The 25,317-nt window shown below is 44.6% G+C and overlaps 1 protein-coding gene across 2 annotated transcripts in view; it reads right to left on the bottom strand.

Annotated features, from left to right (window-relative positions):
- Positions 1-24,104, bottom strand: part of KLHL25 (kelch like family member 25) — a 37,861-nt gene extending 13,757 nt beyond the window's left edge. Inside the window, exons 1-2 of one of the 2 annotated variants that reach the window (XM_032233375.1) lie at positions 23,876-24,032; positions 17,900-17,988 (exon numbers count right to left, since the gene is read on the bottom strand). The gene's annotated coding sequence lies outside the window, so the exon portion shown is untranslated. Of the gene's footprint in view, positions 1-17,899; positions 17,989-23,875 lie in introns of both variants that reach the window. The other variant, XM_032233374.1, reaches the window with a different exon arrangement.
- Between the last annotated feature and the right edge of the window lie 1,213 nt (positions 24,105-25,317).

Below are 25,317 nucleotides of genomic sequence, written 5' to 3'. Positions count from 1 at the left end.
GTGACATGAGAGCAGTACTCCAATATCTCAGGGGTGGCCACAAAGTAGAGAGGTGAACCTATTTCAGGAGAAGAAGCAATGGGTGGAAACTAATCAAGGAGAGAAGCAACCTATAACTAAGGAGAAATCTCCAGGCAGTGAGAACAATTAGCCAGTGGAACGACTTGCCTCCAGATGTTGTGGTGCTCTAACACTGGAGGTTTTTAAGAAGAGATTTGACAACCACTTGTCTAGAATGGTATAGGATTTCCTGCCTGAGCAGAAGGTTGGAGTAGAAGACCTCCAAGGTAGTTCCCTTCCAACTTCGTTATTCTGTTATCTGTGGCCTAAAATAACTTCCTTTCATTCAATGCAGCCCAGGCAAGCCAAAAGGTCAGCTACACCTCAACTAAACCAAGAAATTAAAAGATGCTTGCTCCTGGGGAGGAAAGCTATGGCAAATCTAGACAGCATACTAAAGCAGAGACATCACCCTGCCAACAAAAGTGTGTATAGTCAAGGCTATGGTTTTCCCAGTTGCAATGCATGTCTGTGAAAGTTGGACCATAAGAAAGGCTGAACACCAAAGAATGGAAGTCTTTGAACTCTGGTGCTGGAGAAGACTCCTATGAGTCTCTTCGACTGCAAGGTGATCAAACCTTGCCTAGAGGAGATCAACCCTGACTACCGTATTTTCACCCATATAACCCGCGGGTTATATGCGGTTTTTACATGCACAGCGCCCCCCTGCGGGTTATATGCGTGGGCGGGGTATACAGAAAATATTTTACACGATCGGAGGCTTACACGATCGGAGGCTTGCTTCTTTCTCCGTTTCTTCCCCCACCCCGATCTCAGCTGTTTCCTTCTCCTCCGTTCCTTTCCTCTTCCCCAGCGTGCGCAGGGTTCTTTCTCCGTTTCTTCCCCCACCCCGATCTCAGCTGTTTCCTTCTCCTTCGTTCCTTTCCTCTTCCCCAGCGTGCGCAGGCTTCTTTCTCCGTTTCTTCCCCCACCCCGATCTCAGCTGTTTCCTTCTCCTTCGTTCCTTTCCTCTTCCCCAGCGTGCGCAGGCTTCTTTCTCCGTTTCTTCCCCCACCCCGATCTCAGCTGTTTCCTTCTCCTTCGTTCCTTTCCTCTTCCCCAGCGTGCGCAGGCTTCTTTCTTTCTCCGTTTCTTCCCCCACCCCGATCTCAGCTGTTTCCTTCTCCTTCGTTCCTTTCCTCTTCCCCAGCGTGCGCAGGCTTCTTTCTTTCTCCGTTTCTTCCCCCACCCCGATCTCAGCTGTTTCCTTCTCCTTCGTTCCTTTCCTCTTCCCCAGCGTGCGCAGGCTTCTTTCTTTCTCCGTTTCTTCCCCCCCCATCTCAGCTGTTTCCCTTCTCTTTTACTCGCCGCGGGTTATATGCGTGTGCGGGTTATCTGCGTGTGCGGGTTATCTGCGTGGGCGGGGTATACGGGAAACATTTTGCACGATCCAGAAAACCCGCGGGTTATATGCGTGTGCGGGTTATCTGCGTGGGCGGGTTATATGGGTGAAAATACGGTACTCTTTAGAAGGCCAGATCCTGAAGAGGAAACTCAAATCCTTTGGCCACCTAATGAGAAGGAAGGACTCACTGGAGAAGAGCCTTATGCTGGGATTGATTGAGGACAAAAGAAGAAGGGGACGACAGAGAAAGGATTGTTCTTCTGGTTTGATATTTAGAGATTGAATTTATTTCCATAGAGTACCAGTCTACAAGAACAATCTTGTAACAGCAAATGTTTCTCGTAAATTGATTTGTATTTAATTAAAAGAATAAAATACTTCAGAAATTCACATAGTCCTAGACTAACAAGCATTTGTTTCATCGCTGTTCAAAGTTACAACAGCATTGAAAAAAGTCAAAAGTAACTTATAACAATTTCCCACATTTATGACCATTGCAGCATCCCCATGGTTGCATGTTCAAAAGTCAGATGCTTAGCGACTGACTCATATTTATGACGGTCACTGTGTCCCGAGGTCATGTGATCCCCTTTTGCAACCTTCTAATGAGCACTTAACAACCGTGCAACGAATTTAACAACTGCAGTGATTCACTGAACAACAGTGGCAAGAGAGGTCATAAAATGTGACAAAACTCACTTAACAAATGTCTCACTTAGCAACGTAAATTTTGGGCTCAACTGTGGCTGTAATGAATGGCCAGGAATCTTTGCATCATCTATTGCCATGATGGTGGGCCTATGGCACGCGTGCCACAAGTGGCACACAGCGCCCTCTCGGTGGCCACATGAGCCGTCACCCCAGTTCAGCTCCGCCGCGCATGCGTGCCACCTCCCACCGGCCAGTTGGTCATCATGTCTGCCATGCATGTGCAGGGGGGCGCATATGGAGGGATGTGCTTGGGGAGGAAGTGTGGAGGGTGATTGCGCATGCACAGGAGGGCGGAGCACCTGCAGGGGGTGGAGCGCATGCGGAAGCCCATTCGCACATTGCATTTTGGGGGTTTGGGTGCACACGCTTTGGGCACTCGGTCTGAAAAAGTTTAGCCATCCCTGATCTTTTGCTATTTTTCAAATCCAAGCACAGGTTTCAAGCACAAGACATTTAATCTGGAGACTTTGTAGAAGCCAAAAAAGTAAACTTTTTTTTTTAAAGGAAAAAATAACATTCAGCATTCCCCCAATTGCCCTATTTAAAGTACTGCCTGTATACAGAATCATGTTTCACTGGTAGAGACAGCAATCTTTGCAGAGAAATGGGCATTATCGTCAGTGGGAGCAGAAGCATGCTGAGCTTGAGATTTTTTTACTTTGTGTTGTATAAATTTTTTACTATTTAGCAAATAAATAATTCATCTGATAGTAGATACAAAATGCAGAATTTATTTATAAAAGGTATTGACGGCTTGAACCCCAAGAGACTCTAGGAAGTGTAGAAAAACATAAAGCACAGCAAAATAGTGCATAATAATAATAATAATACAATAAACAGCCAACTATTCCGGAGCTGGTGACTCTATTTAAGCAACAGCTGAAGGCTTTCTGGAACGTCCTACTTTTCACTGGTTTTTTTTTTAAGGGCAAGCTATTTTATAGGAAAAGACCCTTCATGGATCATCGCCTTGCGTAGCTCAATGAAGCTATGAGCTATGCCATGCGGGGCCACGCAAGACGGACAGGTCATAGCAGAGAGCTCTGACAAAACATGACCCACTGCAGAAGGAAATTGGCAACCCACTACAGTATCTTTGCCATGAAAACCCTTGGACAATACCAAAAGGGAAAAAGATATGACACTGGAAGATGAGCCCCTCAGATCGGAAGGTGTCCAATATGCTATTGGGGAAGAGCAGACTCCTGCGAGTCTCCTGGACTGCAAGGCGATCCAACTGGTCAGTCCTACAGGAGCTCAACCCTGATTGCTCTTTAGAAGGCCAGATCCTGAAGAGGAAACTCAAATATTTAGCTACCTAATGAGAAGGAAGGATTCCCTGGAGAAGAGCCTCATGCTGGGAAAGATTGGGGGCAAAAGAAGAAAGGGACGATAGATAATGTGGTGGCTGGATGGAGTCACTGAAGCAGTAGGTGTGAGCTTAAATGGACTCCAGAGGATGGTAGAGGACAGGAAGCCCTGGAGGAATGTTGTCCATGGGATCACGATGAGTCGGACACAACTTTGCAACTAACAACAACAATCATCCCGTGAAATAGAAATGGACCTTCAGCAAATATTTCCTAATCATCTGGATGTTCCAATCCTGCTTGGGGACATGTCTTTAGATGAGAAGGAAGTAGAGCAGAAGCATCGAAGTGGAAATACTCTCCTGCCACTGGAGATTCAAGAAACACTAGAGACAAGAGACCCCACTCTGACTTTGACAACCAGCCAGTTCATAATAAAGACCACTTGCCATGCAGATGCTTTGAAGAACAGGTCAATAATCCCTTGTACTTTCTGACAGCCCCTCAAGTACCTGAAGACTGCTATCATATTAACCCTAGTCCTTCTCTTTGTTAGACTAGGAACTATTCCTAGTTCCCACAATTATTCATTGTACAGTTCAGCCTCCAGTCCCCTAATCATCTTTCTTGCTTTCTTCCTCATTCTTTCTAGAATCTCAACAATGCTTTTTGTACTGTATTGACCAAAACTGGACACAATATTCGAAGTGTGGTCTTACCATCATACCACCTCCTCCTTCATAGGCATAATGCATCACAATACAACAGGGAAGATACTCAAAGGGAAACGATAATTTTGCCAGTGCTTTTTCTTTTTTTAGAGTGCTGTGATAGGGGGAAAAAGTATCTTCCCAAGAACTTCTTCTCTTCTAGATGATCAGCGATGCTTCCTTTTCTTCTCCACAGAGACAAAAAAGGTTGTGGTTTTATCAAGCTGAATGTAGCTTGCCAATCACGCTAGCAAAAAATCCAAATTTGCAAAACTCAGCTTGCCAAAATAAATAAAAAGGAAGCCCACCAGGTTGATGGTTTCTGCATGCATGCACGTTTGCAAGAAAGCTATGCGCAGCAGGTCACAAGTTAACCAAACTTCTTCCATACACCCTGCTTTTACTGACCTTCTCACCTGCCTCTTTCCAGTGATTCACCTGGATCCTTGCACATGTCGTAACAAAACCTTGCTAAAGGTATTTACTCATAGGTCCTAATTTGTGGAAAATATTTTGCTGCATATCCTCCATAATAGTCTATTGCGAATGTAATAGGACCACACCTAGAATACTGCATCTAGTTTTGGTCGCCATACTAGAGTTTCTAGAGCTGAGACTCTAGAAAGAATGCAGAGAAGAGCAACAAAGATGATTAGGGGGACTGGAGGCTAAGACATACGATGAACGGTTGCAGGAACTGGGCTTGGCTAGTCTAGTGAGGAATAGGACCAAGAGAGACATGATAGCAGTGTTCCAATATCTCAGGGGTTGCCAAAAAGAAGAGGGAGTCAAGCTATTTTTTCCAGGTACCCTAAGGCCAGGCAGGGAATAATGGATGGAAACTGAACAAGGCGGGATTCAACCTGGAAATAAGGAGAAATTTTCTGACAGTGGGAACAATCAACCCACGTGAGCAAGGAGAGGGGAGCCAGAGGGATTGGAGAAAGGTGCTGATAGGTAACACTTCACCTCTCTTGTTGCCAAAGTTTTTTGTGGCATGTAGAACTCTGCCCTGAGAGATTTATCTCTGGAAAAAAAAAAACAGACAAACCTACTTCTGGCAAGATAGTTCTTGTCTTTTACCTTTTCACTTTGTGCAATCCTTCCTCATCCAGTCATCTTAGTGACATCATCTAATCTAAACACAACCTGTAGGTCTCTCCTTCCCAGGTGTTGGAAACTGTTTTCATGCATTACGAAACCCTGAATTCCAACTGGTGTAGCAGAATGCTGGCTAATTTCTATGAGGAGGAGGAGGAGGCTTTAAGTTACCAAAAATAAACCCGTCCGCTTAAGTCTTCCACAACGCTCAGAGGGACTGGAAGCAATTTTAAAAGGACACAAAAGCCACTGACCTAAGCAGTTCGTTAAACGTATGGAATTTGCTGCTATCGGATACCCTGGTCGTTGGTTTTTAAAGGGGGGGGGGGCAGGGGTTGGGTTGATTCATAAGAGGATCAGGTTATCGATAATTACTCTGGCTGGCTGCCTCATGAGCAATCCACTTTAAATCCCAACTGCCGGGAATTGAGAATAGAAGAGAGGCATTGTCTTCTCTTCAAGTGTGTAACCATCTTGAAGCCATCCGCTTGGGAATGGGGTCACGGATACGGGACTAAGCAGAGCATAGCTTCAGAGCTCTGTTTTTAAAGTGGTCTGCATGATACACTTCATTTGCCCCATCGCTTTGAGTTAAAAGGCAACACCAACAGTTTAGTTTAGTTTAATAAGATTTGTATGCCGCCCAATCCCTTGGGACTCTGGGCGGCTTACAGGCAAGGTAAAAAGAAATATATTAAAAATTAAGACTAAAAAGATACAATTATTAAAATTCCACATCATGCATTCCGTCTAAGTGGGGCTGGATATTAATCAACAGCCCCAGGCCTGCCGGAACAGCCAGGTCTTGATGGCTTTACAGAAGGCCGGGAGAATGGTAAGGGTCCGGATCTCAACAGGTAGATCGTTCCACAGGGCCGGCGCAGAAGGCCCTCCCCCGGGGGGTTGCCAGCCGGCATTGTCCGGTTGACGGCACCTGGAGGAGGCCCAACCTGTGTGATCTTGTTGGCCGTTGGGAAGTAAGTGGCAGGAGGCGGTCTCTCAGGTAGCCAGCTCCTAAACCATGTAGGGCTTTAAAAGTAACGACTAGCACCTTGAAGCGCGTCCGGAGACCAATGGGGAGCCAGTGCAGCTCGCGGAGGATGGGTGTAACATGGGTGTATTCTAGGTACACCCAATATCGCTCGCGCGGCTGCATTCTGGACCAACTGCAGTCTTAGAACACTCTTCAAGGGCAGCCCCATGTAGAGCGCGTTACAGTAATCCAGTCTTGAGGTGACGAGGGCATGAGTGACCAAGCTTAAGAGATGTTGAAACGTGAAACTGGAGCTGCTTGGGGAGCCTTCCACAAGCAGCAGCTCTTGCTCAAATCTGCGCCGCTAAGAGAGCAAGCCCTCCTACAGAACTAGCTGACTCTGGCTGAATTATTCAGCGCTGCCCTTTGGATTCAACTGAAATCCAAATTGTATTCATAGAATTTATATAAATGTAGAGGTAGGTCTAAACTACCAAAGACAAGGACTGGGGGTGACATGAGAGCAGTTCTAGCGATATTTGTGGGGTTGTCACAGAGATTGACCTGTTCTTCAAATCACCCAGGACAGTGATGGTGAATTTTTTCAGCATTGAGTGCTCAAACCTGTATTCATGTGCATGTCTGTGTGTGCGCACAGAAAACCTGAAGACCAGCTGGCCAGCAAGCGCATGCCTGTTTTGGGGGCATTTTCCAGCCATTTTCAGGCTGTTTTTGGGGCCATTTTCAAGCCTTTTCAGTGTTTCAATGTTTCCAGTGTCTTTCTTCTCACTTGGAACTGGCTGAACTGGGCCAAAAACAGCCCGAAAAATGGCCTGAAAACGGCCCAGGAAAAATTGCTTGAAAACAGACGGGAAAATGACCTGAAAACAGCCCAGAAAACGGCCTGTTTTTTTGGTCCTTTTTCGGGCCGTTTTCAGGCTGTTGTCTGCCACCCGTGAAGACCAGCTGCTGGAAGCTAGAAGAGCAGCTGGCAACGGTGTGAGTGCCCGGAGAGAGGGCTCTGCGTGTCACCTCTGGCACGGTGTGCCATAGGTTTGCCATCACAGAGCTAGGAGTAACATATGGAAGATTATCAAAGAAAATTCCAACCTAGTATTAAGGTGAAATTTCCTGATAGTGAGGACAGTCAGTGGAATGACTTGCCTCTAGAAGTTGTGGATGCTCCATCACTGGAGATTTTTAAGAAGAGATTGGACTGGCCCAGTGGTGGTTTCCGGATCCTGTTCCAACCAGTACGGTTGGAATGGGCCCGCAGCGTCCACATGGATGCACGCAATGCATCTTAGCGCATCTGCGACGCTCCAGCTGCTCAGCGGAGCATCGCACAGGTGCTGTATGTGCTGTGCGCAGAAGCACTGAAGACTTAAAAGACCAGTAAGGAGCTCAGGTGGGCGGGTGGGCCTTCTGGAGCACCGTACTGGAATGGTATCTGATGCTCTGGGCAGGCTCCGGTACATCCGTACCAGGGCATACCGCCTGCAACCCACCGAGGGACTGGCCCAAAGTCCCCCCTCAAAGTCCTAGGAGTAGATACAAGTTCCTTGGTCTTCATCTAGCACCTTAACTAAGCTCCGATTTAGCCAGTTGATATCTGGAAGCATCTTGGCATATGGAATAAAGTCCTTCCCAAGTATTGACTTTGGGCACGTCACTTGGGTGGAAGAATGCCATAGAGAGTGATTTATAGATACTCCTCGACTTACAATCACAACTGAGTTCAAAATTTCTGTTGATAAATGAGACAGTTCAGTGACCCTCAAAGGTCCTTTTTCAAAGTTTTCCAGAAAGTCCAGTTGCCTCTCAAAAAAGCACCTTTGGGACAACCATGACCTGGATGGCTGAGAATCTCCATAGACAGGTTGTTAAGAGTCTTGCCTCATTTTACAACCTTTCTCGCCACAGTTAAATGAATAGCCACAGTTAGGTTAGTAACATGGTTAAGTGAATCTGGCTTTCCCCATTGAGTTTGTTGGGCAGATTGAAAAAGGTCATATGACCCTGGGACACTGCAATGAGTCAGTTGCCAAGCATGTGAATTCTTACCATGTGACCATGGGGATGCTGCAATGGTCGTAAGTGTGAAAAACAGTCGTAAGTCACTTCTAAGAATGCTGTCATAACTTTGAATGGTCACTAAATGAACTGTTGTAAGTCAAAAAGTACCTCTTTGTCACTAAACATATTTCTCTGTCGGTAAACATAAATTCAACACAAAAATAGTTTGTCCCGAATGCGACTGCCTGCGAAGGCTCCTGGATTGGGTCTCAAAGGCCAATGGTCTATTTGGGTAGACCAGGTTGTCCTGATAGACGGGTCCCACTGGAAAATAATCTCTCCCCTGCTGTAGCTGACAAAGCGAGGAGAGCCTGTGGCTTGGAGGTTAATACATCTACCTAATATGCAAGTAGCCCAGGTTCAAATCCCAGAAGGGAATGTCTAGCTGATGAGAGCTAAATAGTTTGAAATAGATCTATACTTCTTATTGTTAGTTGCGAAGTCATGTCCGACTCATCATGACCTCATGGATAACACTCCTCCAGGCCTTCCTGTCCTCTACCATCCTCTGGAGTCCATTTAAGCTCATGCCTACTGCTTCAGTGACTTCATCCAGCCACCTCATTCTCTGCCATCCCTTTCTTCTTTTGCCCTCAATCGTTCCCAGCATTCGGCTCTTCTCCAGTGAGTCCTTCCTTCTCATCAAGTGGCCAAAGTCTTTGAGTTTCCTCTTCAGGATCTGGCTTTCTAAAGAGCAGTCAGAGTTGATCTCCTCTAGGACTGACCAGTTGAGATCGCCTTGCAGTCCAAGGATCTCACAGGAGTCTTCTCCAGCACTCTAGTTCAAAGGCCTCCATTCTTCGGCGTTCAGCCTTCCTTATGGTACAACTTTCACAGACGTACATTGCAACTGGGAAAACCGTAGCCTTGACTATACACACTTTTGTTGGCAGGGTGATGTCTTTGCTTTTTACTGTGCTGTCTAGATTTGCCGAAGCTTTCCTCCCCAGAAGTAAAATCTATACTAGTCTCCCTTTATTTCTTTGTCGGCAAAACATAAATTCAACACAAAAATAGTTTGTCGTGAAAGCAAAGGCTCCTGGATTGGGGGTGAAAGGAGAAAAGCTCCGTCTCATAATTGGGTAGACCAGGTTGCCCTGATAGACCGGTATTAGCGGGGGGGGGGGGGGGGGGAACGGATACTCAAAGAGTACCTGTATTTGTATAAGATGAGGTTGTCTTCCCCCCAAATAGGCTTTTAGCTACTTCTGGAGGGTTGATCAGGCAGCAATCAAATTCTCATCTAATGTACAATCCACTGTAGCTGAATAGACTTTAGGCTTGGCCATGCATTTACCTGGATCAAATTCCTGGACAACATCCAAGAGCAGCAAAAACGCAAGGATGTCTCAGCCAGTCTGCCCCTCTATTTATTTTCCTTGACAAAAGGATCCAGGTGAATCCATCTAATCTGCATTCAGCAGCTGCAGGCTGTATTCGGGAGTTTGACAATTTGGAGAATTTGTAACTGTTCGAGAATAACAGCAACATCAATATATTTAACATTAAGCCTTTCAAGCAGCCAAAGGATTTCACTTACTCATTTAGTATTATTTTTTCCCCTTTTTAAAAAAATAATAATTCTGGAATTCTGGGTTATATATTAAGTTTCGGTAGAACAGGAGAGGAGATGAGGCGGGGAGAGGGGAAGGCACGGGGCTGAGTTCTTAAAAAGAAAGCACCTTGCCAAAAGCCAGCTAATGAGTTTGCAGCAGAGGTGAGTTCAAACTGTGGGTTTTCTCTTTCAGAACTCAATCTTGGCTTGATTGAGATCAACTTTAAGGGATGCAAAGAGGATCCTTTGCAAGGAAGCACGGAGACCCAAGAACTGGGCTTGTTTATCAATGATAAAGAATACTGGTTGAATCTGGCAAACCGTAGGTTTTGTAATAGCAATAGCAATTAGACTTATATACCGCTTCATAGGGCTTTCAGCCCTCTCTAAGCGGTTTACAGAGTCAGCATATTGCCCCCAACAACAATCCGGGTCCTCATTTTACCCACCTCGGAAGGATGGAAGGCTGAGTCAACCCTGAACTGGAGAGATTTGAACAGCCGAACTGCAGAACTGCAGTCAGCTGAAATAGCCTGCAGTGTTGCATTTAACCACTGCGCCACCTTGGCTCTTAAGCAAACTGCAGTGTAGAAAACTCATGATCCTGGCTGCACTGGGGTTTGTTTTATATATTATATATTGTTTTATATATTATTATACAGTCACACTTACACACCATTCGAAACAGACAACAAAAAGCTTATAATAAAGACCAAAGCACAGCAGTTCTGGTCTCACCAGGCTCAAGGTTGACTCAGCCTTCCATGGTCAATAAAATGAGGACCCAGATTGTTGGCGACAAGATGCTGACTCTGTAAACTGATTAGAGAGGGATGTAAAAGCACCAGGAAGCGGTATATAAGTCTCAGTGCTATTGCTATGCAAAGCACTACGAAGCAATATATAAGTGCAAGTGCTATTGCTATGTAAAGCACTATGAAGTGGTATATGAGGCTAAGTGCTATGGCTATTGCAAACTAACTCTGCCTACCACCAGCAGTTCGAGCCTGACCAGCTAAAGGTAGACTCAGCCTTCCATCCTTCCGAGGTGGGTAAAATGAGGAACCAGATTGTTGGGGACAATAGGCTGACTCTGTAAACTGCTGTAAAGAGGGCTGTAAAGCACTGTAAAGCGGTATGTAAGTCTAAGTGCTATTGCTTTTCTCTCCAGCAAACCACACCCAGATAAGCAGGTATTAACACCAAACCAAAACAACAACAAAATCAAACAGAAAACAATTCCCTAAGTAAGGAACTAATAAAGAGAAAACCATACCTCTACTAATACAGGCAGTCCAAGGTGCGGTATGTAAAGGGGAGCGAACCCCATTCTCCCTAACACTGATGATGTTATCTAGTCAGGTAATGAAATGTCCGCAAGAAAACCCCCAAGCTCAGAGAGCGTCAAGGACCCCGCATTCCATCCCTGAGCTCCAGAGATTTTTCTTCTATTGGAAACCAAAGAGTTTCCTCTTAGTGAAACTTTTTCTTCTTTGGTAACTTTAGCTATCGGTCCCTAAGTAGAGGTTTCTTACTAATTGTAGGTTCTAGAAAGGGAGAAGTAAAAATAGCACTTTATACTTAGTGCTGAAGGCCTTTTTAAGCTGACAACCAGAAATCAACAATAGTGGTTTTTTTGTTTTTTTTAAAGAGTTTGAAAAGAAGTGCCCCATTGTTTCATTGTTTGTTGAAAGAACAAGGGGCCCTAACTCTGCTTTTCTATCTTTGACATGTCGACCAGCCAAGTCAAAGGAAGGCAGTTTAGCTACCATCCCTTCATTGCAAGAAGAAAACATAGCTCCACATTCTTCCTGTGAGTTTATAAAGCATTTCTTTATTAGTTTAGAACCTTGATGGCAAATTTATGGCACATGTGCCTGTTCCTCTTGCGTACATGCATGCACGGTGATCAGCTGGCCTTTGCGTATGCATCAGTGCTGGAAACTGGAAAAGCTAGTCTTCTGTTTCTGGCGTGAACACATGCACATACCGCCAGCTGATTGTCACGTATACATATGCGCCAGTAACCTGAAGACTAGCTGGCTGGTGCACACACGTGCTGGAATCCGGAAGTTCATTTTCTGGTGTGCACATGTCTCCTGGGCAACCTCTTCCGGGTTGCGCCCCGACAAGTATGTGTGTGTATGTGTGCAGAACAGACATGCACGCTCCCCTTTCAGCACTCGGTCCCAAAAAGGTTCGCCATCGCTGGTTTAGAATACAAAATACAAAAGCAAATAGTAGGAAAATAAGGGAGGGAAAAGTGTAGGACAAAAGGAAAAAAAAAAACAAGAAAAGGCATTGCCTTCTGACTTTCTTTGGTGCAATAGAATAAGATGGTAGCATCAAACCGCAACTTTATGCTTTTACCTAATAATATCAGCCAGCCAGTTCGATTAAAAAAACAACAACCCATCAATCGCTTAAAATCAAAACCTAAGTTTTATTTTTCCCCACCTCAAGCACAAAGTCCAGCAGCGGTTTCCAAGAAGAATTCCCATGGGTTTACTACACTGGCTAGATTACACCTAAGCAAAATTGTAAGTTGCTTTCACATACCAAACACATGGATCACGTATGGTAGGGTTAGAGCCGAGATGGCGCAGTGGTTAAATGCAGCACTGCAGGCTACTTCAGCTGACTGCAGTTCTGCAGTTCGGCTGTTCAAATCTCACCGGCTCAAGGTTGACTCAGCCTTCCATCCTTCCGAGGTGGGTGAAATGAGGACCCAGACTGTGGGGGCAATATGCTGACTCTGTAAACCGCTTAGAGAGGGCTGAAAGCCCTATGAAGCAGTATATAAGTCTAACTGCTATTGCTATTAAGTTGATGGTTCAATCTGTTGTAGTAGAAAATGATGAATTCCATAAACCAGATTCAGCCAATGGAGGGAAGGCTTCCGGTTAATTTTAGGTAGGGAACATTCTGAATTAGCTAGCTTTGTATCTGAAAAAGGATTACATTCCTGTCCGTGGCCTAATGAAAACACATTCCTCCTTTGGTTTAGCAATTAATAGCATTTCAACACCTCTCTTTTAAACAAAATTAAGGCGGGTGTGGACATTCTTGTTTTAGCCCAAGCAGTTTACACATGTTTGGAATCCATGCCTTTTGTAATTAGTTTAATAAGAGCCATTTTTTCAGGCTTTCAGATATGGATGGACTGCAACATTTGCTGCTTGAACCTCACATTGGCCAAGTCTGCCCATTTTTAGTCATTTCACCCTGAATCCTGCATTTCCTCTAATCTAAAAATCATGTGATTCATAGGACCTTATTCATCTGCAACTAAGAATGTTGGAGGTCGTGGGAAGCAGTGGTGGGATTCATTTTTGTTTTACTACTTGTTCTGTGGGCGTGGCTTTGTGGGCATGGCATGGCTTTGTGGGTGTGGCAGGGGAAGGACACTACAAAATCCCCATTCCCTCCCCACTCCTGGGGGAAGGTTACTGAAAAATCCCCATTCCCTCCTCACTAACCTGCATTCCAGCTCCGTTCTCCTGTTCAAGGCAACAAAAGAAGGTCAGCAGGGAGGCAGCGGGGGCATGGCCAGCCTATATGCCGGTTCTCCAAACTACTCAAAATTTCCGCTACCGGTTCTCTAGAACCTGGTTAAATACCACCTCTGCTCCAGAGCAATTTCTCAACCTCAGCAACCTCAATATGCATGGATGTCAACTCCCAGATTTTCCCAGCCAGCCTGGAGAATTCTGGGAGTCCAAGCATTTTAAGATTGCTTAGATTAAGAAACACACTGCTCTGGAGGACTAGACTTCAAACTCCAGCATTTTTAATTGCAGTAACAACAACACCAGCAGCTTGCAGAATTCTGGGAGTTGATATCTACACAGTTTAAAGCAACTGAAATTCAGAAACACTGCTCCAGATAATGTTTGGCTGGGAAAAGCTACATCGGGTTAAAACAAATGATTTTTCTGGCACATTTCTATCATCAACTGAACTCCAGGGGGTGGACTAAGAGGAAGCTAACCATAAAACTGCTTAGTCTGTAAAATAAGATACTACAATTTTCCTTCTATTCAACCCCCACCCCCCCAGTTTGCAATGCATTACTTGGTGGATTCCCAACCCAGGGATATTATGCTGAACTCTTACTGCATTGCAGGATGCTTTTAACATTTCCTAGAAAGTCTAATTCTTGCAGCACTGTACCTATATGGAACAAAACGTCCAGAAAAAGGCAATGGAAATCTGGTAAGAAGTGTACTATTGTGAAGAAGAGCCATTTTGGCCTAATAATCATTTTGGTGAATATGTTATTGTCAGCATCACATTATAAAAGAGACACTTGGTAGAGGAAGTGTGCTTGGAATATAAACATAGTCAACTTTTTTCTTGGTAAATTAAAAGAGCAAAGTATATACAGTAAGAAGGGACGTGGTGGCTCAGTGGCTAAAACGCTGAATTTGCCGATCAGAAAGGTTGGCAATTCAGCGGTTTGAATCCCTAGTGCCACGTAACAGAATGAGCTCCCATTACTTGTCTCAGCTTCTGCCAATCTAGCTGTTCGAAAGCACGTAAAAGATGCAAGTAGAAAAATAGGGACCACCTTTGGTGGGAAGGTAACAGCATTCAGTGCGCCTTCAGCATTCAGTCATGCCGGCCACATGACCACGGAGACATCTTCAGACAGCGCTGGCTCTTCGGCTTTGAAATGGAAATGAGCACTGCCCCCTAGTGTCGGGAACAACTAGCACATATGTGCGAAGTGAACCTTTACCTTTACCTTACAATTTTCCATCTATTTCCCCCATCCTACCCCAGTTTGCAATGCATTATTTGGTGAATTCCCAACCCAGGGATACTACGCTGACCTCTTGCTGCATTGCAGGATGCTTTTAACATTTCCTAGAAAGTCTAATTCTTCAAGCAATGTACCTATAGAACAGAAAGTCCAGAAAAAGGCAATGGAAATCTGGGAAGAAGTGAGCTATTGTGTAGAAGAATCAATTTGGCCTAATAATCGCTTCGGTGAATATGTTATTGTCAGCATCGCATTATAAAAGAGACACTTGGTAGGGAAGTGTTCTTGGAGCATAAACATATTCAGCCTTTTTTCTTGGCGGATTAAAATAGCCAAGTATGTACAGTAAGAAATGAAATCCTGAGGGCAGGTTTTTCCCCAAAAGGGAATTTAAGATTATTGCGTTCGGTAAAAAACATAACAGCGGACTTTCAAACTTCCAGCACAACCTACATGCCAAAACACAATCGAATCCACTGGTTAGTAAATTATGGTACACATGAAATGAGCCGAGGTGGCGCAGTGGTTAGGGTGTAGTACTGCAGGCCACTTTAGCTGACTGTGATCTGCAGTTCAGCGGTTCAAATCTCACCGGCTCAAGGTCGACTCAGCCTTCCATCCTTCCGAGGTGGGTGAAATGAGGACCCGGACTGTGGGGGCAAGTTGCTGACTCAATTTGCTAAAAAAAATTTGTAAGCCGCTTAGAGAGGGCTGAAAGCCCTATGAAGCGGTATATAAGTCTAATAAATAAATAAATAAATAATAAAATGCCGGCTTTGGATGGTTTACTGCAAATATTGTTAATGTCTACACAACCTGTTGGTGATTTCTCCTCCTTGCAAGCAAGCCTGACTTACAGCTGACAAATTCCCTTGTCAGCGTTGACATTTGCTAAACCACCGACTGCAGTGGTCAGCTTCCGGCCTTGAGGCCTGGGATCTTCTCAGCCTTGGCAGGAGACGTTCCCGGCAGGCTTTATCAGTTGAAGCAGCACTAACTGCGGGGAAGTAAAGTTGGTAGGAAGACACTTTGATGTGGTCACAGTGCAAAACTACATACATCAAGAGGCCCGGATGTACTGTCAGCCTCCACTTTGCTGCTGCTTTGGCTGCCATTGAAACGGGGAGGAGGGGCAGGGTGAAGAAGAAGGGCTGACATGTACCTTGCAATAGTTGAGTGTTTCCTAGCAGCCCTCCGAGCAAGAAGCCTGGTTAAACAATAGAGTTTAAGGAAGGCAATCGTTGTCTCGACCATCTGCAAAGGGCCGAATTAAACGCCACTCTCGATTACATACATCAGACTTACTTCTGCCCTTTCAACCGGATCCGTGGCCAGCAATAATGCCAATTCTTCATGGCAACAGGTAGTCGCTGCCCTGTAATGTTTCTCAGCGACACAGATCCTCAGTAACGCATCTTGGTTACATTCCCATGGATCTGTCCGGTGATTCCCTTAATCTAGGGGGTCCCCCAACCTAGTGGGCTGTGAGCTGTTTGCAACTGGGCTGGGGAAACAGCGGTTGAGCATACGTGCATCCCCGCTTGCACGGCTAGCGGGTGAGCGCTTGCATGAGTGGCGGGTAAGCGCTTGCACGAGTAGCGGGTGAGCACGTGCACATGGGCTCTATTTGCTTGAGCTGGGGGCGCCCGTGTATGCTGTTTGCACAAAAGGAGCTGCATGGGTGGTGTGATTATTGACTGTTCGTGTAGAACCATCCCCTCTCCCCGTCGGCCGTAAAGCTGTCAAGGTTGGGGAAATCTGCCTAGTCTCTCCAGACTACAGGAGCAAATCTATAGACATTAGAATAGGTTCCAACTGCTTAGATATTTTTACCTGCAATGCATAAATCAGCAGCCCCAGACTTGTTTTGCCGTTAAATAATTTAAGGTTGCAATCTCAAGGCGGAGAAATCAAGCTTGAATCTGTCTTCTCAGGACAGTTTAGGATTGTTACCGTCTTCGTCCCTTTAAACTTGTCTCTATGATGGGGAGATACTAGACTACAGGCAATCCTGAACTTACTACCTGTATTGGCCTAGGCTTCCCAAGAGCGTGAAGCAAACTCCTTGTCCCGACCCCCCCAAAAAAAACCCTGATTTAATTTGCTGTGAATTCTGCTAATTTACATCCAACAAAGTTTTTGAAGGGAGGATTTATAGTCACAGATCTTATCTGACTTGGAGAGCTGCCAGGCCAATATCTGCAAACCTTGGCAAGGAGCCTTGGAGAGAACCAATTAAGGGAACTAATTGTCTCCTGCAAACTCCATTCCCCCTTTGCTCCTCTTTTATTTCCTCTGGGAGGGGCCATTCATCAGCCACCTGTGGCCTTACTCCCAAGTCAACCCCTATTCTTTAGCTGTTCCCTTCGTCTGGTAACTGCGCAGTGGCGCTGTTCTTCTGCCCCACTGATCTCCAACTCCGAAGGCAACTGATAACTGGCATGCGGCTCTGGCCTCCACTCTGCCTCTGACACATAGCCCTTATTAGAGCCTTCCCCAGACTCCAGGACTGGCGCATGTTCCTTCCCAATCTCCTCACTGTCCGAATCTGCTGCCAGCTCCACTGGCCGCTGGCGGGCTACAACACTACCATAACGGAGCCCAACATATCCTAAGAGGACAGTTGGTGAGTGTGAAGTGTCCTATTTTATGACTTTGGGGGCCTTTTTAAAAAGGCGACTACGTGTGCTTTTAAAAAGCCATTTCAATGGAATTCATGGGTCACTTTATTATTTTTCCAAACTTTTGGGCTCACCTGTGGGTCGTAAATCGAGGACTACCTGTATATGTCTAAATCAAGTCTTTCTGATTGGCTTCAGGTCTGAATAAAGCTAATACATGCTAGTTCTGGACAGGAGGAAATCAGCATGGCTTCAAATGATCTGTACCCTTAAAAGGTACAATATGAACCAAAGTATGCAGAATACACACACACACACACACACACACAGTTGCGTTTCCATTTAGTATTTCCTGGTGTGCAAAGAGATTGAATGGTGATGCAAAGAACACCACCCTGTTTCACCACACTTTTTAAATAACTGCCTGTCCATGAATTTATCCTGGCCTCACCGATCCTGTTTCCCCTGCTCCAGTCTCTTGAATGTTGCTTAAGAAGTTGATGAACCAGCAAATTGCTACCATTTGAGCTTCCAGAAGTTCAAGACAAAATGAATTGGCAGGAAAGAAGCTGTTTGCTGCAAGGCAGCTCATTCGAGTCTCTCTTAAGCCACCAAATTTGCAGTCGCCTTTTTAAAAAAAATAAATAAATAAAGAGAGCTCTTTGGACTTACTCCTTCTCTGCAACGCGGGGGAAAGCAATTCTAGCCACCTTACAGGATTTGCAGCAGGGAAGGCGGAAATAATATGTGTTAAGCTGCACCTACAAGATTAAACGTGACACATATTATGATAAGCAAGAATGTGCTTCAAAGTGTGGCTTGGTGAGGGAAGGAAGGAGGGAAGGAAGGAGAGTAGGAGAGAAGAAGTGAGGGAAGGAAAGAGGGAGGGAGGGAAGAAGAAGTAGGACCGTTGTAAGATAAGATGGATCTATGGGATGGTAAGCAATTTTCAAGTATATTGTCAACTGTAGGGAAAAAATTGTTATAAATACATATTATTAATAACAGTTATGAGATCATAAAAAAAAAGTGTGGCTTGCTAGGAAAGCAACAATCCAGTCTCCTGGTTTGGGTGAAAAAAGCTAAAACAAACCGTAGACACAAATTCCTAAGATTTGCCTTGCTACTCCCTCTGGCAGGTGGAGCTGAGTGGAGGGATTTGGGAAGGAAGCATAGTGGTTGAACAAACCAGGGGATCATTTTAAGCAGTGGTGGGTTGCAGACGGGGTGTACCGGAGCCAGCCCGGAGCACCGGATACTGTTCCGGTACGGTGCTTCGGAGGGCCCACCCACCTGCCTGAGCTCCTTACCTGTGTTTTAAAGCTTGTGTGCTGCTGCGCACGCGCATGGCGCATACAGCGCCTGCGCAACGCTCCATGGGGCAGCTGGACCATCTCGGAGGCGCTAAGAGGCATGCATTGCACGCATCCAGGAGGATGCCGCTGGCCCTGTTCCAACCATACTGGTTGGAACGGGATTTGAAACCCACCACTGATGTGAAGCCAGCTTTATTTAGACCTGAAGCCAATCAAAAAGACTTGATTTAGACATATATAAGTAGTCCTCAACCTACGACCCACAGTCAAGCCCAAAATTTATGTTGCAAAGTAAGAACTTGGTGAAGGGAGTTTTGCCCCATTTTATGACTTTACTTGCCACATTGGTTAAGTGAATCCCTGCAGTTGTTAAACTAGTAACGGTTGTTAAATGAATGTGGTTTCTCCGTTGAGTTGTCAGAAGGTCCCAAAAGCAGATCACATGACCCGGGACACTGCCCAACAGTCATAACTATGAGTCAGCTCCCAAGCATCTGAATTATGATCTCGTGACCATGGGGATGCTGCAAAGGTCACAAGTGTGAAAAACGGTCATAAGTCACTCTTTTCAGCACCGTTGTCACTTTGAACAGTCACTAAATGAACTATTTGTAAGTTGACTACTATTGTAGAGGCCCCGACTTACAACAGTCTGTTTAGTGGCCGTTCAAAGTTAAAGCGGCACTGAAAAAAGTGACTTATTCTCATTTTTCACACTTACGACAACTGCAGCATCCCTATGGCTATTTGATAAAAAAAATCAGTTGCTTGGCAACATGTTCACATTTATGACGGTTGCAGTGTCCCGGGGTCATGTGATCCGCTTTTGCGACCTTCTGACAAGCGAAGTCCAGGGGGAAGCCCAGATTCACTTAACAACCATGTTAATAACTTTATAACTGCAATGATTCACCTAACAGTGTGGCAAGAAAAGTTGTAAAATGAGGTAAAATGCACTTAACACATGTTTCACTTAGCAACATAAATTTTGGGCTCCGTTGTGGTCGTAACTCGAGGACTATCCGTGCTATCTATTGAGTCTTCACACCCAGATCTAATCAGGCCTGGTGCTCACAAATGTGTTAAGTCTCAACTCCCATCCTCTCCTCTGAAAACCATTTCCAGCCATTCCTTTTACATAATGTCATTTTAAGGTATAAAATAAGAGATGCCCCTTTTCTAATTATTCTTCTTTTATCAGCCCCATACATTTTTCCTTCTGGGTAATGTTTGCTGGGTATGTATCATGACCATTTTACAGAAAAGCAGTATATAACAGGAGACCATAGAATACTAACTACTAGTTCCGGCTCTTTAAATTGCACAGGTGCTTAAACTTTGATTTAATCAATCTCTGTGTTCCCAGACCTCATGGCTTGTGAAAAGGCCTTAGCTCAGTGTTTCTCAACCTTGGCAACTTGAAGATGTCCGGACTTCAACTCCCAGAATTCCCCAGCCAGCGAATGCTGGGGAATTCTGGGAGTTGAAGTCCGGACATCTTCAAGTTGCCAAGGTTGAGAAACACTGCCTTAGCTGGAAAAAGATCCTTTTCGAGGTGATTTCCAACTCTTAAGAAGGCAGGAAAGGAAACATGCAGTGAGGACCCAGTTATACAGGTAAGTGGATTTTAAAAAATACACACAGAACTAAAATTCTATGCGAAGTAACTGCCTTGTGGTAAATTCACATTGGCTCCAAGATTCACTTGAATCTTCTTGAAGCAAGGTTTATTTATTTACAGAAATGCAGTTTCTTAGGAACAAAGTACACGAAGTACTGCTCACTTCAGCAGAGTTTATGTTTTTTTTTAAGATACAATCTTTTTTTTTTTCTGTCTGCAGAAGAGGAAAATAATTACCGGTACTGTTTGCTGCTGAATTAACATGTAAGGGCTTTTTTTTTTTTTGGTAAAAAACAAAACAAAATGGGTGTGTTTAAAATGTGCAGGTCTCTTCAACTAACATTTATGCATCTAGTGACCATTTGAAGTTAAAATGGCACTGAAAAAAAGCGACTTATGTCCATTTTTCACATTTATGGCCACCGCAGCATCCCCAAGGTCAAATTCAGACGTGTGACAACTGACTCATACTTATGATGGTGGCAGTCAAGTGGCCCCCTTTTGCGACCTTCTGACAAGCAAAGTCAACGGGGAAGCCAGATTCACCGCCCAACTAGGTTACTAACTTAACAACTGTAGGGATTCACTTAAAAGCTGTGGAAAGAGAGGTGGGGCCAAACTCGCTTAACAACCATCTCGCTTAGCAACGGAAAGTTTGGGCTCCATTGTGGTCATAAGAGGACTTTTTATGTGGGATACTTCTTTTCACTGAGGTACAGTGTGGAAAATGCAAAGCAAGAATTTAAGGGTTCCGGCACTGAAGTTTCTCACTGCCACATTTGAATTATATGCATTCCCAAAGGTTTGTCATGCACTCATCTTTATCCCTCCGTCATAGAGACTGGATCCACACAATTATGGTTTTAAGCACGTCTGAATGAGCCATCCCTAAATGAATTCATTCTTTGCGCTAAGCCCGTGACGGCAAACCTATAGCACATGTGACAAAGGTGGCATGCAAAGCCCTCTTGTGGGCACGGGTGCCATCACCAGATGCTCTTCTGGTTTCTAGCATGCACATATGCGCCAGCCAGCTGGTCTTTGCGGGCACCGGAGCACCGGAAAATGGCTTGAAAAACAGCCAAATACCAGGCTGTTTTTCAGGCTGTTTTCCCGCCATTTTGGGGGGCGTTTTCAGGCTGTTTTTCTGCTGTTTTGTGGCCAAAAAGCCTTGAAAATGGCCCAAAATGTCCCCCAAAAACAGGCATGCACAAACTGGCCAGCTGGTCTTTGGGTTTCTGGTGCTCCAGTGTGTGCATGCACGTGCATGCTCGTCTGGGCACTTGGTGTCGAAAAGGTTCGCCATCACTGCCCTAAGCTATAAACCACAAACTACTCTGGCTAGATTTAACCAACATGTTAAGCTAAAATGATCCACATTACGTTTTCCGACAATGTATGGCCTTAATTATACAAAATTATAGGTCATCCAAGATAGTCCATTCCTCTACCAACTGAGTCCACCTCTGTTGAACCCATAAGAAAGTTTGATACTTAAGCACCTTCTGTACTGATTTGCATGTCGAAAGTTAGGATTTGGTGCAATGTGTGAAGGCGCTTAATTGTAATTTTGTTGTCACAACACAGTTGAATGGGCTTCAGTTTAGTCTCTCTGTATATCGGAGATCTATCAAGAGAGAAGCTACTTAGAATTAAGGAGAAATTTCCTGACAGTGAGAACAATTTGCCTCTAGAAACGGTACATTCTCCAAAACTGGAAGTTTTTAAGAAGAGTTTGGATAATCATTTGTCTGAAATGGTACATAGGGTTTCCTGTCTACGCAGGGGGTTGGACTACAAGACCTCCAAGGTCCCTTCCAACTCTGTTATTCTATTCCATCAGCAGGAAAATAAAGGATCCCACAGATCAGGCAGTGCTATTTTCCAACTTCAGGCTTCGTGCTTGTTTTCGGCTTCGTGCTTCTGCGAGTAAAGCGTGGTCGGAGCCAGCACTCCACACACACACACACACCAAGTTTTATAGAAAGATGGCAGGTCCGACCACGCTTTACTTGCACAAGCACGAAGCCGAAAACACCAGCCGGAAGCTGGCCAGTGGGACCTCGCTGAAACGTTGCCCAGACAATTTCAAACTTACGCAGGAAAAGACCCAAATACAACAAGACCAGCATACCTACACCCGTAAAAATCTACGAATATATATATATATGAATGATCTGCATGAATCGTAATGAGATCTCTGAGTCTTTGTGTCTCCCCATCTCTTGCTTGGGAAGACAACAGCTGACTAAATTATCAAACCACACAATTAAAATGGTAGCTGTTGGGTAAACAACAATATTAGCAGAATCTTAAAAGCAAGGTATTTGGATATAAAACATATGGTGCAAAAACAAACATTGGATTTTTTTAACATCAGATGGAATCTGTCTAAGCGGATATAAATAGAGGGGGGGGGAAGCAAAATTAAAACTAGGTGTCTGCAAAAAGTATGTGAGGACAAATGAAAGCAAATATTCTCTTTTTCATACCACCATATGAAATTTATATGCTGTTGCCATCTGCTCAGGCTTTTAGCTGAGAAGTGAAATGTCTTCAAAGAAAAACAAAGTCCAGTTGCCTTATTGAAAGGAATGAATGAATGAATGAATGAATGAATGAATGAATGAATGAGGGAAGGAAGGAAGGAAGGAAGGGAAAGAAAGAAAAGCACCTTTGTGACAGCACCCCCCAAGAGTTTATTTAATTTTAAAATGGCTCGTAAGGAAGAAAAAAAAAACCTCCTTTTTTATTCTTTCCAGCATCCTCGACTCACTGCTTAGACTTAGAATAACTTCATTGCCACTTTGAATGTCCACTAATGGCCATACATTTAAATGAGATTTTTGTTGCACACAGCTCTCAAAAGGGTCTCATCTCTAATATATACTACACGAACATGACCAAATAAATGAATAAATAAATAACTCAGAAGTCCAGTAACCATGGACTTCTCAGCCTCCTAACCTGGGTTAGGAGGGAGGCTTCACTTAGGTACAAGAGACACAAGTTAGTGAAGACCACTTCCTACCTGACTAACAACTACCTGACACTGTGACACTGACACTGTGGTTTCTTCCCCAAACTCCCAAAACTTTAACCTTAAGACTGCCTACTGTTGACCCCACCCCATTCCTAAGAGGTCTTTAAGGGCATGCATAAGCACACCAGCATGCCTACCGTCCCCGTCCTAATATTCCCCTGTATTTGTATTCATTTCATGCATTCATAATCATGTTTATATTTATATCTGTTATTTAATTCATGCTTGATGAAAGAAATAAATAAAGGTTCATTTTATGGCTCCGATCTCAGTGGGAAAAAAACCACATCAATCTGAGACCATCTCGCAAGGAGAAAGCTAAGCAGCTAGGCGGAGCTGACGAGGTTGGACTAGATGACCTACAAGGTCCTTTCCAACTCTATTAATCTGAAAAAAAAAATACAAAATTATGCCTATATACCCCCATGTATTATATGACAGGGAGAAACAACAGAGTTTAGTTCGAATGCATAACACATGTACATGGCGTGGCAAACGAATCTTGCGAGTTTAGCAAACAATGGATGTCCAAAGCCTTTTTTTCCCAGTGATCCATTTGGGGGTTCTTTTTGATCTCTTTTAATGACAACCCCCCTCCCCTTTTAAAATAAAAATCCCAGAGCAAAGGGAATAAAATGCAGAAAATCATGTGTTTCACGAATGCTCACCTCTTGGATCTCTCAAGGTGGGGCGGGGGCTGCCTGGATCTTGGGATCGCCGTAGATCACCACCGCCCCTCGGGGGCGTCTCGCTCCCCTTCTTTCCCCCTCGGTACAATAACAATCAAAGGTTTGAAAGTAACTACTTTCCCCAAAGCTCTACGGGGCAGAGGGACCAATCGGAAGAGGGAAAGCCTTTGTGACGAAACCCGCCGCCGCACCAATCGAGCTTCTCCTCCTTCGACAGCGGCGGGAGGGGGTTAATTAAAGATGCGGCCAATCGGAGTCCCAGAAAGGGATTCTCGGGCGCGGTTTTAGGGTGGGAGGGGTGGGGGAGTAAGAAGTACCGAGTTGAGACAGGAGGGGAGGGGGCGGAGTGAGGAATCTGATTTTTAAAGGGACAGGCTCCACAATAATGACAATATAATAATTAATAATAATGAAATAAAATCAGGGTCTGTGGTGATTAAGGCATAGGGGAGGCTTTCTGAAGATAGTTGCTTGCTGGGCAATGAGAATTTTGAGTTTTGTGTTTTTCCTTTATGGCGCTAAAGAACGTTTTGCATCTCCCTCAAAAGCATTTCTGCCATAATTCTTGACTTTTTATATTTTTGAGACCGGACTGGGGTTGGGTCTCCTTTTTGAGGAGGGGGTTGGACTAGAAGGCCTCCAAGGCCCCTTCCAATTCTGTTACAGGCAGTCCTCAACTTACAATGGTTCATTTAGTGGCCATTCCAAGTTTCAACGGCACTGAAAAAAAGTGACTTAGGACCACTTTTCACACTGAATGGCCGTTGCACCGTTCCCCCTGCTCATGTGACCCAAATTCGTCTGCTTGGCAACCGACTCATATTTACGACGGTTGCAGTGGCCCGCAATCATGTGATCTTCTGACGAGCGAAATCAATGGGGAAGCCAGATTCACTTAACAACCGTGTCACTAACTTAACAACAGCAGTGATTCGCTTAACAACTGGCAGGCAGGAACGATCATAAAATGGGGCAAATTTCACTTAACATAGGTCTCACTTAGCAACAAAAATGTGGGGTTGTATTGTGGTCATAAGTCGAGGACTACCTGTATTTTGCAGCCTTCGCTTACAATTTTAAGTTCCTCCCCCCCCCTCTTGTTTTCATTTATTCTGATTATTTCTCTTAACTGGTTCGTGCCACCGATTATTTTTTTTACCTTGCCTTTATTGCTTTATATAAGTAATTCAAGGCGGTGAACATACCTAACACTCCTTCCTCCTGTTAGTTTCCCCACAACAATAACAATAACTTTGCTTGCCATGAAAGCCATCTGGGTTTGTATGGAGGGTTGGGCAGAGAAAGAGAGACTGGCTCAAAGTCACCCAGCTGGCTTTCATTGTCTAAGGTGGGACCAGAACTCACATACCAATGGGTATATTCAATAGCCTTCGCCTTCGCCCGTAATGCCAATCCCAGTG

The sequence above is a fragment of the Thamnophis elegans genome, chromosome 16, assembly GCF_009769535.1.
Source record: "Thamnophis elegans isolate rThaEle1 chromosome 16, rThaEle1.pri, whole genome shotgun sequence".
NCBI lineage: Eukaryota > Metazoa > Chordata > Lepidosauria > Squamata > Colubridae > Thamnophis > Thamnophis elegans.
Note: the sequence above shows the minus strand (reverse complement) of the source record. Positions and strands in the feature narration are given on the sequence as shown.